Here is a 13,333-nt window from a genome sequence, read left to right on the forward strand (position 1 = left end):
AGATTCATCATGCACAGAACAATTCCTGCAGACAGATTCGAGAATCTTTTAGCACTTCTGCCCAGTTCCATAATCTCCATGTGACTTTCTCTTGTTTCAAGAAATGTGTGTTCAGGAATGCTTCTGCTTTTTAATTTCAAGATGTTTCACTGAACTTAAATTGCTTCAGTATTATTAAAGCTTTTTGGCAAACGTGGTTTTCCTGGGTTGAGTTAGGGAATCTAACAAGACAGAAAAATGAGAACTCTGAAGGTGTCCTTGTTTTAATATGTGGAGCAAATTTCTGGTAATGGTGTCCAATGCATTTTGTAAATTATACAATGCCATTTCATGACAATATTTTCAGCTATTCCAGGCTTGATTCTGGTTAAAATAAAACTGAGAACCAGTTTATTGTATAGAGGTGTATGTCCATGAATCACTGAGTTAGCCTTAGGAAGGATGGATCTACTTATCTGCAAAAGCTAAAGATGTTGCAAATACAGCTGCAAAATAAGTGATGTAAGTATATGTATGCATGTATGATTAGCCAAAAGAACCTATATACACAGACAACTTCTGACTACATCTATACTTACAGACAAGCAACTTCTGAGTACGTCTATATTTATCTGTAGTGGATATATTATCTATCCTATTGGTTTCACTACCTTCTTTGAGGGCAGCTACCATAGAGCTGATTGATAATTTAAAAGATGCAAACACACATCCCTATATCATACAGTCATAAGAATTATCTAAGACCAAAACAAAACTCATACTTATGAAAGAAATGTTCCAGTATGAAGAATTAATAATACCTCAGTATTAAATATTTGTAAATACAATTTTTCTTCTCAGCATTGTGAGTGAACATTGAGCTAACCTGAACACAATCTAGTTGCCTGCTATTTTCTTCATTGTTTCCAAATAACACCAAATAGGACTTAATAATTGAGAACAGATCTTTTCCTAGCAAGACTTCTTTTTCATGTTGGTTCCTTCCTTTACCTCTCCTCTCACTATTTCTGTGGATCCCTGCTTAGGCTGGACTCAGTCAAACTGTGCTCTAACAGTGCACCAATTCGCATTATAGTGCCGGTGTCTCCCCATCTTAGAGTCCATGAACTGCAAAATTAACTCATTGCACCTGCAGCCTGATTTCACAGTATGACAAACTTTAATAAATAAATAAATACATACATACATAAATTGAATGTCATCTTGCCGCTAATGGTATTTGCGGCATTTTGCAGCTGTTTTCACTTTAAAGTGATCAGTCAGTGATTTTTGAGTTAGCTAGGTGAAGTGGAAAAATAATGATGGATTCAGTAGTCTTTTGTCACTTTTGGGCCTGAATTTTCCTTATGCCTGTGTGAGTGCTGGCCATGTACTGCCTGCCAGTGGGGAAAAATAGATTCCAGCTCAGGTCCTGCTGGAAATAAAAATCTGAACCATTTAGTTTCTCTTCATTTCCCCTCTATTTCCCCTTTATAATAAGTGTTAGTAAATAACTATGGGGAAAATGGCTTCTGATCTTTCATCACTCAAATGTGCAACAATGAAAATTAAAATGAAGGAGAAAATGATAAAATGCCTAATAACCTTATCAACATTCTTTACCCAAAACAATGAATAATAGGAAACAGAAGCAGCTCTTAATGGGAAGATTTGGAGGTTTGAGACCAATCTTGATTAGGCTTTTCCCCCTAATTTGTTGTACAGCTTATAAAATCTCTTTCAAGACAGAATAATATAGGTCAATAGCTGACTTAAAAATCTTTAAGAATCAGAATGATTAGCAGTTTGAGCAGGAGCCATTAGTCAATTCACCAACTCGTGTTCTTTTAGAGATGAGCTTGTCTTTGGGCAAGAAGCATAAATCTGAACCTCCAAACTCAAGTGTTTGCATAAAATATGTCAATACTCAGCTTTACCAAGGCACACATTGATTTGGTCAGAAAGAAGGAGAGCCTGATGGTTACACGCTCTTTTTTGATTTTGTTTTCTCCCTGATAGACTCTCTTACCCAATTTCTGCCAGATTTCAGCCAGTGCTCAGGATGCTGAAGATATTTTATGTCTGACAAGTTTTGTGGGGGAAAAAAAATACAGAGGTAGATTTTGGAAGCAAGAGACAGGCTCAGAGAGTTTGGCTTGTTGACTTGGTGAGCCTGGAGAAGAGAAGGCTCTGGGGGGACCTTATGGCAACCTTCCAGTAGCTAAGGGGGCCTACGAGAAAGCTGGAGAGGGACTTTTACAAGGGCATTTAGGGATAGGAAAAGGGGGAATGGCTTTAAACTGAAAGAGGGTAGGTTTAGGTTAGATATTAGGAAAAAAATCTTTACTGTGAGGGTGGGGAGGCACTGGCACAGGTTGCCCAGAGAAGTTGTGGCTGCCCTGTCCCTGTCAGTGTTCAAGGCCAGGTTGGATGGGGCTCTGAGCAAACTGGTCTAGTGGAGGGTGTCCCTGCTCATGGCAGGAGGGTTGGAACTAGATGATTCCTTCAAACCAAACCATTCAATAATTCCATGATTCTATGATACTAGGTAACACTGCTTGCACCAGCAGGGACTTCTCCAAAGCTCTTGAGGCATGTTTTCTGATGCACCCATCCATGGGTAGCTGCTCACATCCCATGTTTGACTCCTGAGCTGAGTTCATAGCTCAGCCTGAGCTGTTATTTTATGCCATACTGGGCAATACTGAGCAAGAGAACTTGACTTCTTGGGGCCCCAAGATCCCTTTTTGTAATCCAGGGAGAAAACTTCCTTTTCCTGTCCTGTCTTACCCATTTTGGGTCTAAGCTCTCTGGGAAGAAATTGAGATTTTTCAGCTACATTATTAGGGCCAAAGAACTCTGTCCTGAATGAAGCACCTGGGTGCCACTGAAGTATTGACAACATGTGTCCACATACCTCATAAACCATGCTGTCTCCTCAGGCTCTTATCTCAACACTTTCTCAGAGCAGAAAGGCAGCTCAATACATCTTCACTTGAGCACAGGTAAGCGCAGAGAAGAGGGCATTTTTCCAGGTCTGGCAAAAATGGAAAATGAAATAAGTTACCATAACTCTTCTCCTTCACTGTCCCGGGTTTCCCAGTATTTTGTTTTTGCAGAATGTAGATGACTTACTTGAACCTCAAGCTCCCTCTGGCAAGCAGTGACTTCATATAAATTCTTTCTACCTACCAGACACCAAACCATGAGCTGCTGGAGAGAGGAAAATATAGACAGAGGACAGATGAATACATGTAAGACAGTGCAATTGGCTTTTTTTAGGGCCAGAGAAGGAAAGAGGGGTAGTGGATGGTGGTGAAGAGTAACTTTTTGTGGTTTGCACAGTTTCCTTCTGCAAACTTACTCCTGCAGCTCCTCTCTTTAAATGGGAAATCAGGCCAAAACATTTTGATGTTGCCTTTATCTGTGCATGGTGGGTTTCCCCTCATCGACACCATTGTGTTGAGGGGAATTTTTGCCCTGGCTGGGCTTACTGGTGAGAAAGGCAATGGGAAGAGAGCAAAGAGGGCTCAGATCCACATTGGAGCACCTAGCTTGCCCAATGTACTGCAGTGGTGGGGCGGGAAGACACAATTAACAATGATTGTTACAATCAGGCAAGTGATTCATAAATATTCCATAAAACAGGGCACAGGACTGCACAAGAAACAGCAAATATTGTAGTAGATTTATTAGTGGAGCATGAAACATTTATATTTTTCAGATGACAGGTCAGATGATGACTGTGTTATGCTAGCAGGCAGGATGAACCTCATTCGAAAAGTGTCTCATAGGTGATGCCTAGATATGACAGCAAGATGAATTAAGGTCTTTCAGCATCAAGATGGTGTGATAGACCCTGGGAATTGAAAACTAAACACCAGTGGTATCCTTTAGAAAGCAGCTGAGCTTTGTTTGTGTAAGTCAAGGCACAGCCTTGATAATTGTGGTGCCCCAGTGACATTGGCAGGGATTGAATTTTCCTGCCATCTTTTAACAGGGTGGCTTATCAGAATAAATGCTTAGTGCTTCAAATTAAAGTTATAGTTAGCCAGAGATTGAGTGAAACTGGTTCTCCCCAGAGACCTGGACATTAGCAATCAAGTTTGCTGAAGGAGTTTTAAGCCAGCTACAACTTCCTTTTGTACTGTTCATTAAAAACATTACACCCCAAATCTCTGAAAGAGCTGGACTGGGGTGTCTGTAGAAAAAGCTGATTGAGAAGGACAGTTGAGTACGATATGACTTGAAGCTGAAGCCCGGGTAGGGCTAATGAAGTAAGTAATTGGACAATATGTAACTTAAACAGTCAAGCTCTTTGGAGTTACAGTGTTTAATTATAAACCATGTCTATTCTTGAAAGGAAAGGAAAAGGCCATGGAGTAGAATCAAATAGGGCTCCCCCAGCCATCAGCTGCCCAGGGGAGAGATTGGCATTTTTATCTTCTCTGTATTTTTCATGCCCTTCTAGGTTTTTCCATTTTGAGCTGACACTTTTTTTTGATATAAGCACATTTCCAGATGACAGATCTTTCCACCTTTCTCTCTGTTACTGTGTTTAAATACATTTTCTTGAAGCAATCCAGTATGTGAATGAATTTCACACCCCTCCTTTAAAATGTATATGCAGGTGGATCAAAACTGTGCCTGAGATGGCAGCTAGTCTGACTTATATCCTGAGAATGTGTCCGTTGTGAAACTTCAATGTATACATCAAGATCATCTACCTTTCATTCTCAAATACTTCGAACTCAGCCATGTTCTGACAAATGGTAATGGTCTTCTTCAAACAGAAAAGGGGGGAGGTTGTGCACCAAAGTGTGCTTTTTCTTCTCTTTCCCAAGCATGAAACAAGTTTTGTCTTTTTTAAAGTGAAACCTACAGAATCCAAAAGCCATAAAAACTGAAAGCTAAAATCAGATCTCTTCCCTCTTTTGGGGGGTATTCAATATTGTGCATAGTTTAGTCAGCACTGGACTAATTCACAAGAGTATGTTTGCTTCCATTTCATTGAAGAATGTATTATTGTTGTATACTATAGTTAGTCATCTCAAACTGCCTGGTCTCACTGGGACATTAATTTATCTGCCCCTTTCAAAGCCACATCCATTCATGACCAGCATTAAAGGGTTTATGTCTTCATCTTACCAATGATCTGAGTTTCATGACGAATATTTTTGTTGCTGGAGGACTTGAGGAGATTAGGGGAAGCCTGCAAGACTTAAGCAGAGTGCCTATCCTTTACTGATATTGCACAGTGGCTGTATTGGCTGCAAGCAAGCTGGGAGCCCTTGAGATTTAGCCTATTTCTGTTTTCAGACTGGTCAGCTCCTGCTATAAGCATTGCTAGACTAGTGAGAGAAAAAACATAGGTAAACTGTACAGAAAAATGTGCATTCCAAATTAGGCATAGGACTAAGGCTTGGCCCAACAAGCCCATGATGAGAAAAAAAACATTTTTTCTGCTATTCCATACTTCAGACTTTTCTAAACTGTGACCTGAAGTAATCTGTTCCTCACTAAAAGATCAAGCAGACAAAGCTGTCGCTTAGCACAGAGCTTCCTCCTGCCGTGACTGTTACTCTGGAACACCAGCAGCTCTGCTGGCAAGCTGCAGGGAGCTATGTCTGGAGTCATCCTTGCTTGCTGTCCCCATCTGTCTGGGCAGACCACTGCAAGGATACCTAAGTGGAGCTGAATTTTTCCCAAGGAGAAATTTGGCTTCTACCTCTGCAATTTGAAACAGGAAATACTTCCCCTCCTTTAAGCAAGCCTGGAATTTCTGCCTCAGAAGAGTGATGTTCCTTGGATTTTATCATAGGTATATTATGGCATCTGTGGCCATGCTGTTGTTTTGAGCTGACATGGCCTCCACCTGCCCTTCAGTTTGGATTAAAAGCATGAGATTCCCATGGTCTCATGTTTGTCCAACATTTCTTGGTCAAACTAAAGTTCTTAGGGAGAGAGAAATTCTTTTAATGTTAGAACAGCTGTTAGAATTGGAAGAAAGGCAATGAACTTTTGGTCTTCAGTTCTCTCTGGAGTGTCTGGCATTGCGAGTAACGTGTCATTTACATGGCTTAATTCATCCTCCTGGACAATGGATATAACCCTACATTTAGTTATTTTGTCAATATGATGAAAAATTATTTTATGTGCTTTTGAACAGTATTCAAACAGTTAGATGAAAGAGCACTTACAGCTAAAATGGATTTGTTATATCACTCGAATCTGCTAGTACAGGGCGTTCAGTGCAAGCTGAATTGTCTTTTGTGCCTGGCACAATGCATTCCCTTATTATTTGCTCATACCATGAAATCCAGGACTGGAAGTTACATGTTCAGCAACAAGCAGGTCTCACAGGAGTTTCGATGTCAGAGTAGAATGGGCTTTCATTGCATAATGAAGAGAAAAGAGGGAATGACCCCCTAAAAAAGAATTTTACCAAATTCTTCCCATGGACATTGTGTTATTAGAGTAGCTATTGAGTTAAAACAACATTTGAAATCCCAACAAAGCAAGAAAAATCATAAAACTGTAAGGAGCAGGAAAAATGACACACAGCACACAAACAATGTAAATTAAGACAAAGAAAATTACTGTAAATGCCATCAGTCCCTAAAACATTAGGGACTAATTTCTAACAAACCATTAGCTGCATGGGGAATTGTCAAACATTATTAAATATAATTTGCTACATCTGTTTTATTATAGAATTCATTTGGCGCATATGTTATTTATGTTGTACACTGTTTTTTTTAATTTATGTACTATTTTTTTCTTCAAGCCTTACCTGACATACAAGTGTAGTACAGCAAGTGGATTAGGATTTATTTTACCTCTGCTGGTGACTCAGTTTGTGCGTTTGCATGCACACTTATATGTGAACCACTTTCCCTCCTGCCTCAGCTCTCCTCCCACAAGCAGCTGCACACGAATGTTTCTGCATTACAATCAGCAGCCAGCTCTCAGCAAGTGCTCTTTTGGCTGCCTAATGCTATGAATGCATGTATGGAGGACATGGTTTGCAGCCTCTGCAGGGATGCTGTTACCATTAATATCATTGTGCCATTAATATTTAAATAGAACCATGCTCTGAATTGAATTGGGTTTTTTTAAGCTAATATGCAAAGATTAGGTGATAGTTTGTAATCATTGATATCATCCACATCAGCCAGCCAATGCTGTAATCTTGATCAAAAATAATAATGTCATCCATAACACTGTAAAGATTTATTAGTTGTGACAGATCTATACATTAACGAATCACTACATGGCCCTGAATGCCAAGTAAACAGAGCCAATCTCATAAGGAATAGTAAGAACTTTTGGGAACCCTGTTAATGAGTGTTTCACACAGGAAAAATTTGTCCAAAAATAATAAAGGTCTCTCTGTGTGTTGTGTCTGTGTGTGTGTCTCTTAGTGTGCGTGCAGGAGTGATGGACACCTATCCATCCACTCTTGCTTTTCTACAGTCAGGATGGGGGATGGATGACTAGCAAACCAGAATGGGCCCAGTAAGTATCTTCTAATGCAGTTCTGATTTGGGATCTGCTGCAACTTGAATTTGTTCTGATTTTGTTCTGCTTACCCTTCTATAAAACCGCAGGATAACTTTTGAGAAGATATCACAGTTAGGGTGACTTTTAAGCTTGATTTGACTCCTTCACTACAATTGTTTAAAATGTCCATTCCTATGCTGATTTTCTGACACTCATGCTGATAGCTTTTACTAGTTAGATTTACAACACACAAAGTCAGGAATTTCCTTATGATGTTAAGGTTTTAACACAAACAATTAAAATAATGGGAAATGCAAACTTACATTATCCATTTACACTGAGCTCTTTATCTGTGGTGTTTCCAACTCTGGTGTTCTAGTGGTGGAAATATCTTCAAGAAAGAAAAAAACATAAGTATCTAGCATCTCTGGACTCCTGTCCCTGAGATCAGTACTGCTAAGTTCCCTCCTAGCTCTGCAGACAGGATCTGTTTCCTGCCTAAGAGAAAGCTTCATTGTCAAGGAAGCTGTGGAAAAAACAAGCAGCACTAACATTCACTCTCCTGACAGTGTTTTGAACCAGACTGACCAGGACCTCTCTTCCTGGTCAGCTTAAAAGATGTGACAGGATCAGCTGGACAGGCTTTTAGCCCACATTTTCTGCTGGAACATGTGATTTATGGAGCTGTAATGGATAACGTGTTAGGAAAACATTTTTTAGAGTGCTCTACCTCATAGGTATAGAGCCCCTGATATTATTGGAGGAATGCATCATAAGTTATGAAGTGCACCCCTGAGGCAAAGTCCCAATATTAAAATCCTCTTTATACATATGCAGAAGTGAGTCCAGAGTCGTGTAGTGATTTGTGTAAGGGCATATCGCTCCTCAGAGGTGGAGCCAAGGACTGAACCTGGCCTCCTGCTGACATTCCAAGTACTGCAGGGCTGCCTTTTCTACCCATCTCACTCACAGACAGCCTTTTCACATAGTTTGGACATCACGATAAATGTCACATGTTGATAACATATAATTGATAACTGATAAATTTTCTACTTGGAGTGGATGATGTGAAAATACAAAGAAGGGTTGAATGCTTTTAATACTGCTTATTAGAATGCATAAAACCCAGAAAAATTACATTTGCAGGTACTTCTAATTGAGAGAAGGAGCTTTTGCCTGAGTATTTAAAACCCACGACACTGGGATATTAGGAGCAATAGTCAGGGAAACAGTTAAATGGGACCAAAGCAGCGATTTGGTCCTCATGTTGGGACCATACAGAAACCATGGTAAGGAAATGTGAGATGCTTTGATAGAAAATACTTATGAGGAAGTTAGCAAAGAGGCAGATCCAGGCTTTCTCCACAGCTGTGCATGGTGGGAAGGTGAGAGACAATGGCCATAAGCTGAAACAGGATAAGTTCTGACTGGATATGGGGATAGTGAAACACAGCAACAGGTTACCTGGAGAGACTGTGTTGTCCCCAACCTTGGAGACTTTCAAGACATGACTAGTTAAAGCCCTGAGCAACCTGGTATTGTCTCACAGCTATGAGCTGTACTCAGCTGTCCTATGATCCTATGGAAATGGGACTTGCTCCACCCCAAAGGCTAGCCTGGGAACCAGAAGTGTGTTATTCCCAACAGGAGAGTGAGGATGTAACAGGAATTATTCAGTAACTTCACAATGGAGTTAGGGCATAAATGAAGAAACCAGTATATGGCCTTTGCTGACCAGCTTCTCAATATTACCAGCTAATGTTTGTTTCCCTTCCGAACCCAATTCAGGCCAAAGAAAGCCTTTGTACTTCTCTGTCTCTCTCTTTCCCCTCCTGAACTTCATGTAAGGCTGTGGACATGACGTCTCTTCTGAATTAGAAGAAGGTGCTAAAATATAATGGCAGATGGTCGTATATGTCCTTCTATGCCAGGCTTTTGCATACTATTCCAAGAGCTGCTTGCTCTGCTAGCAGGGAAAAATTCAGTACTGGACTGATACCCCCCATGTGGCAGCATCTATGACTAGACCATCAAATTAGTCCATGACATACTACTGGTGGAAAAGTCATCACTGCCTCCATAGTGACATATCTCCTGCCAAGATACTTCAGGCAAGGAACAGCCAAGAAGCAAATTTACAAAAGGTGGGGCTTTTTTATGCAGTAAATGCTGTTTGTGATTGTTTTTTATGCTGCTTTGGTGTTGGTTTGTGGTTTGTTTTTTTTCAAAATGGTCTTGTTGCCATGTATGCATACGTTATTTTTTCCTCATTTGTGCACTAGTTTCCCCCTTGTAAATATATCTATGGAAACAGATGATGGATTAGGACTGAAAAAGAAATAATTTAAGGCCTGGATCCAAGGTAACAAAAATGGTACCTACACATTTCTAGAATCACAGAATGGTTTGGGTTGGAAGGACCTTAAAAATCATCTAGTTACAATCCCCCTGACAAAGGCAGGGACACCTTCCGCTAGACCAGGTTGCTCCAAGTCACATCCAACCTGGCCTTGAACACTTCCATGGATGGAACAGCCACAGCTTCCCTGGGCAACCTGGGCCAGTGCCTCACCACCCTCACAGTAAAGAATTTCTTCTTCATATCTAACCTTAATCTACCATCTTTCAGTTTAAAACCAGTACCCCTACATGCCCTTGTAAGAAGTCCCTCTTCAGCTTTCTCATAGGTTTGTACAGCAGCCTTCCAGCCCCCTTTACATACTGGAAGGCTGCTGTAAGGTCTCCTCAGAGCCTTCTCCTCCAGAATGAACAAGCCCAGCTCTCTCAGCCTGCTCCAGCCCTCTGATCATCATCTTGGCCTCCTCTGGACTTGCTTCAACAGGGGTCACATAATAAGAAATATCCCAGCTCCAAATGTGCAGGACTACTATGTGTGGCCAGGATTGAAATCCAGATCTGATTTTTATAACCTGAGCTCACCTCTAATAATTAATAACTCTTTGCTGGATTAATAAACATTCCAGTACAAGAATCTCATGCCCATTTTACTTATTTTCAGACCTGTCTATATTAGCACATAACTTACTTAAAAAAAATCTAGTGTTACTCACTGTAGTATTTGGGAGTTCTGAAAAATTGCCTGCCACTAGAGGTTATTCAAATTCTGTTCTTGATGTATTAGCCTAGACAGTTTTAAAGCTGTATCTACAGCAAGTAGTTAGCCATACTGCTGAACAGACATTTTTCTAAATGAACTACAAAGAATAGCCTATTGTGGTTAGCTTATTTTATTTACAGCATTTCACATGGTGTGAACATTAAAAATTTACAGAGTAATATTGATTTGCAGCTCCATCAAACCATTTCTACCCAAACTACAGAACCAAACTGTTTAAGGAAAGGTGCCTTATTCAAATAATTATTTGTGCTGCTCTGAAGGCAGCTCTCCGAGAGGCAGACATAAATTCATCTCCTGGCAGAAAGTTAAAGAGGAGGTTCAGAAAGTAAATAATTGCCAGGAAGCATCAGGAAAGGAGTCTTGCTGTGGTGTGTGATGCACGGGAGCTGGAGGAGACCGGTGTGTCTGATAAGGGCTTAATAAATGCGTTCTCGGTGGGTCCCGCAGACGGCTGGGACGCAGGGTGGCACTGTTGTCAGCCACTTGCCTGGCTCTGAAGCGTCACCCATTTTCAGCGGTTGAGAAAGATTATTTGTCATCTGTGTCAGTCCCCAGATAAAAAAAGCTAACAAATATGAATATTTCAGAAAAACAAATGATACTGGTTAATGGCACACAGCTTTGCAGTGACACTTCTGCCTGACAAGTGAGTCACAAAAGGGAAAAAGAAAAAAACCCCAAAACCCTCTAAAAATCCAGGATGCCACAGAAGCCCAAGTTAAAAAACACCAACAAAACCCCAAACCAAACCAAACCACAAACACACAAAATAAGTGTGTTCTGGAAATAAAGATGCCCTTCTCAACCCCATTAATGGGAAATTAATTAGGAGTAAAATTTATGAAAGGCATTGGAAACGTGATGTTTTTCCCGTTAGGAGAAAACTGGATTAGCTTCAAGTCTGTGGGAGAGCTCGGCAAGATTCTTATGTAAAAAGATACATCTCCATCAAGAAAGATATATTTGAAACATCTGGTAAAGTTCTTTGGCCAACAATATGTATGTTTTCAAAAATATATAGAGAATCCTTTTGGTACTAGACACGTGGAATTAAATTGTGTTTCATGCAGATGTTACGAACTAGATTATTCAGCTTTCAGTCTCTCTGCTCGCAAGTTTTGCTCACACTTTGGAACTAAACTGCCAGTATTTCAAAAGAATTTGCGATGGTGGGATGACCAGGCTTCACTTGAAAAGACAGATGAAAATCCAAAATCCAGATATTTTGGAAGTACTAATCTAATTCTGCTGCTGTTAGCCCTCCATTTTTTTTTTTTTACACTGCTATAACCCAAACAATTTTAAAGTGATACTTTCTGTTTTGCATCAGTGCAAGTTACAGCAGGATCAAGTTAATCTTAACTCATTGAACTCACTGCTCTTATTAACTCACCAGCATAGTAAGGGCCAGAGTCACAGTTAATTCATTTGAAAGCATCCAGGGTAGAGGAGAAGATATAAAGATAGGATCTGGTAGCTCAGTCTAATACTTCTGGGGGGAAAAAAAAAAAAGGCATCACATCTAAGGAAGATCTGGCAAAACCAGATGAAACTTTCCTTGAAGTTTGCGGATGATGGTTCATGTTACATGGGAATTTTGAGAAGGTGGAAAGAGATTTCTGAGTAGTTTGCAGTGATATGAATGTATGGATTCTCACTGGAAGGGCAATTAGCAACAGGAACAGACAAACGCAGCATCCAATCCCCGCTGCATGGGTTGGCTGTGGGGGTCTGCATTGCCATTGGGGTGGTGGTATATTATGGGGGAGTTAGGTCCTGAGGTCTCTAAAGAAGGCAGGAGACAAAGTTAGGGCTGCTTTACAGTAGTCTGTTGTCAGTCTGGTTAGAGGCCTTTGTCCAGTGTCTAAATTACTCAGTATATTACTCAGCAGTTTATGGCCAGATCTGGAGACACTTAGTCTCTCTAAATAAATGTGGTTGATTGAGTCCATCAGTATAATCCATAACCTTCCCCAGCCTAATCTTTTAAGTCTCTGGTAATTTTTTTTTCATTGGTGAAGTAACTTCAGCACCTGCAGTTTTGCTCTAGGGGATATATAAGGAAGGAAAATTGTCCTTGTGAGCAGAGAATTGCTTTGGTCCATAAAATGGGGCATCCCAGGAAGAATTTATTATTTGTAGTGGTCTTACAAGTGATAGTGAGATAAAAGCAACATGATACTTGAAACAACATGAGTGTTTGAAGGAGAGATCTGAGTGACAGGAGATAGTGAAAATATCTTCCTTACTTCTGCTGGCATTTCAGTATGTCCATTGAATCAAAAAAAGCTTTGCATTGGGGGAAAGGAAGGAAAAGGAAGGGAAAGGAAAGGAAAAGGAAGGGAAGGGAAGGGAAGGGAAGGGAAGGAAAGGAAAGGAAAGGAAAGGAAAGGAAAGGAAAGGAAAGGAAAGGAAAGGAAAGGAAAGGAAAGGAAAGGAACAATACAATCTCAGTCATAAAATAGTTATATTGCCATCAAAATTAATGGCGAAGATCCTGTTATCTTTATCAGGCAGAATTGACCTTCCTAGTGAGATTGTGCTATGGACCTGAGCTTTGCCTGCAGTTCCACTTCCAAAGGAATAAAGAGGGGCTGCTTATATGAAACAGAGGTCACGTCACTGGTAAAATTATGCAGAAGGGAGTTGCATCTCTTCCTGATTCCAGTTCTGTATCTTTTACAAAGATCTGTCTTAATGGTACTGTCCTGT

This window comes from Nestor notabilis, unplaced genomic scaffold (genome assembly GCF_000696875.1).
Source record: "Nestor notabilis isolate BGI_N333 unplaced genomic scaffold, ASM69687v1 scaffold11282, whole genome shotgun sequence".
NCBI classification, from domain to species: domain Eukaryota; kingdom Metazoa; phylum Chordata; class Aves; order Psittaciformes; family Psittacidae; genus Nestor; species Nestor notabilis.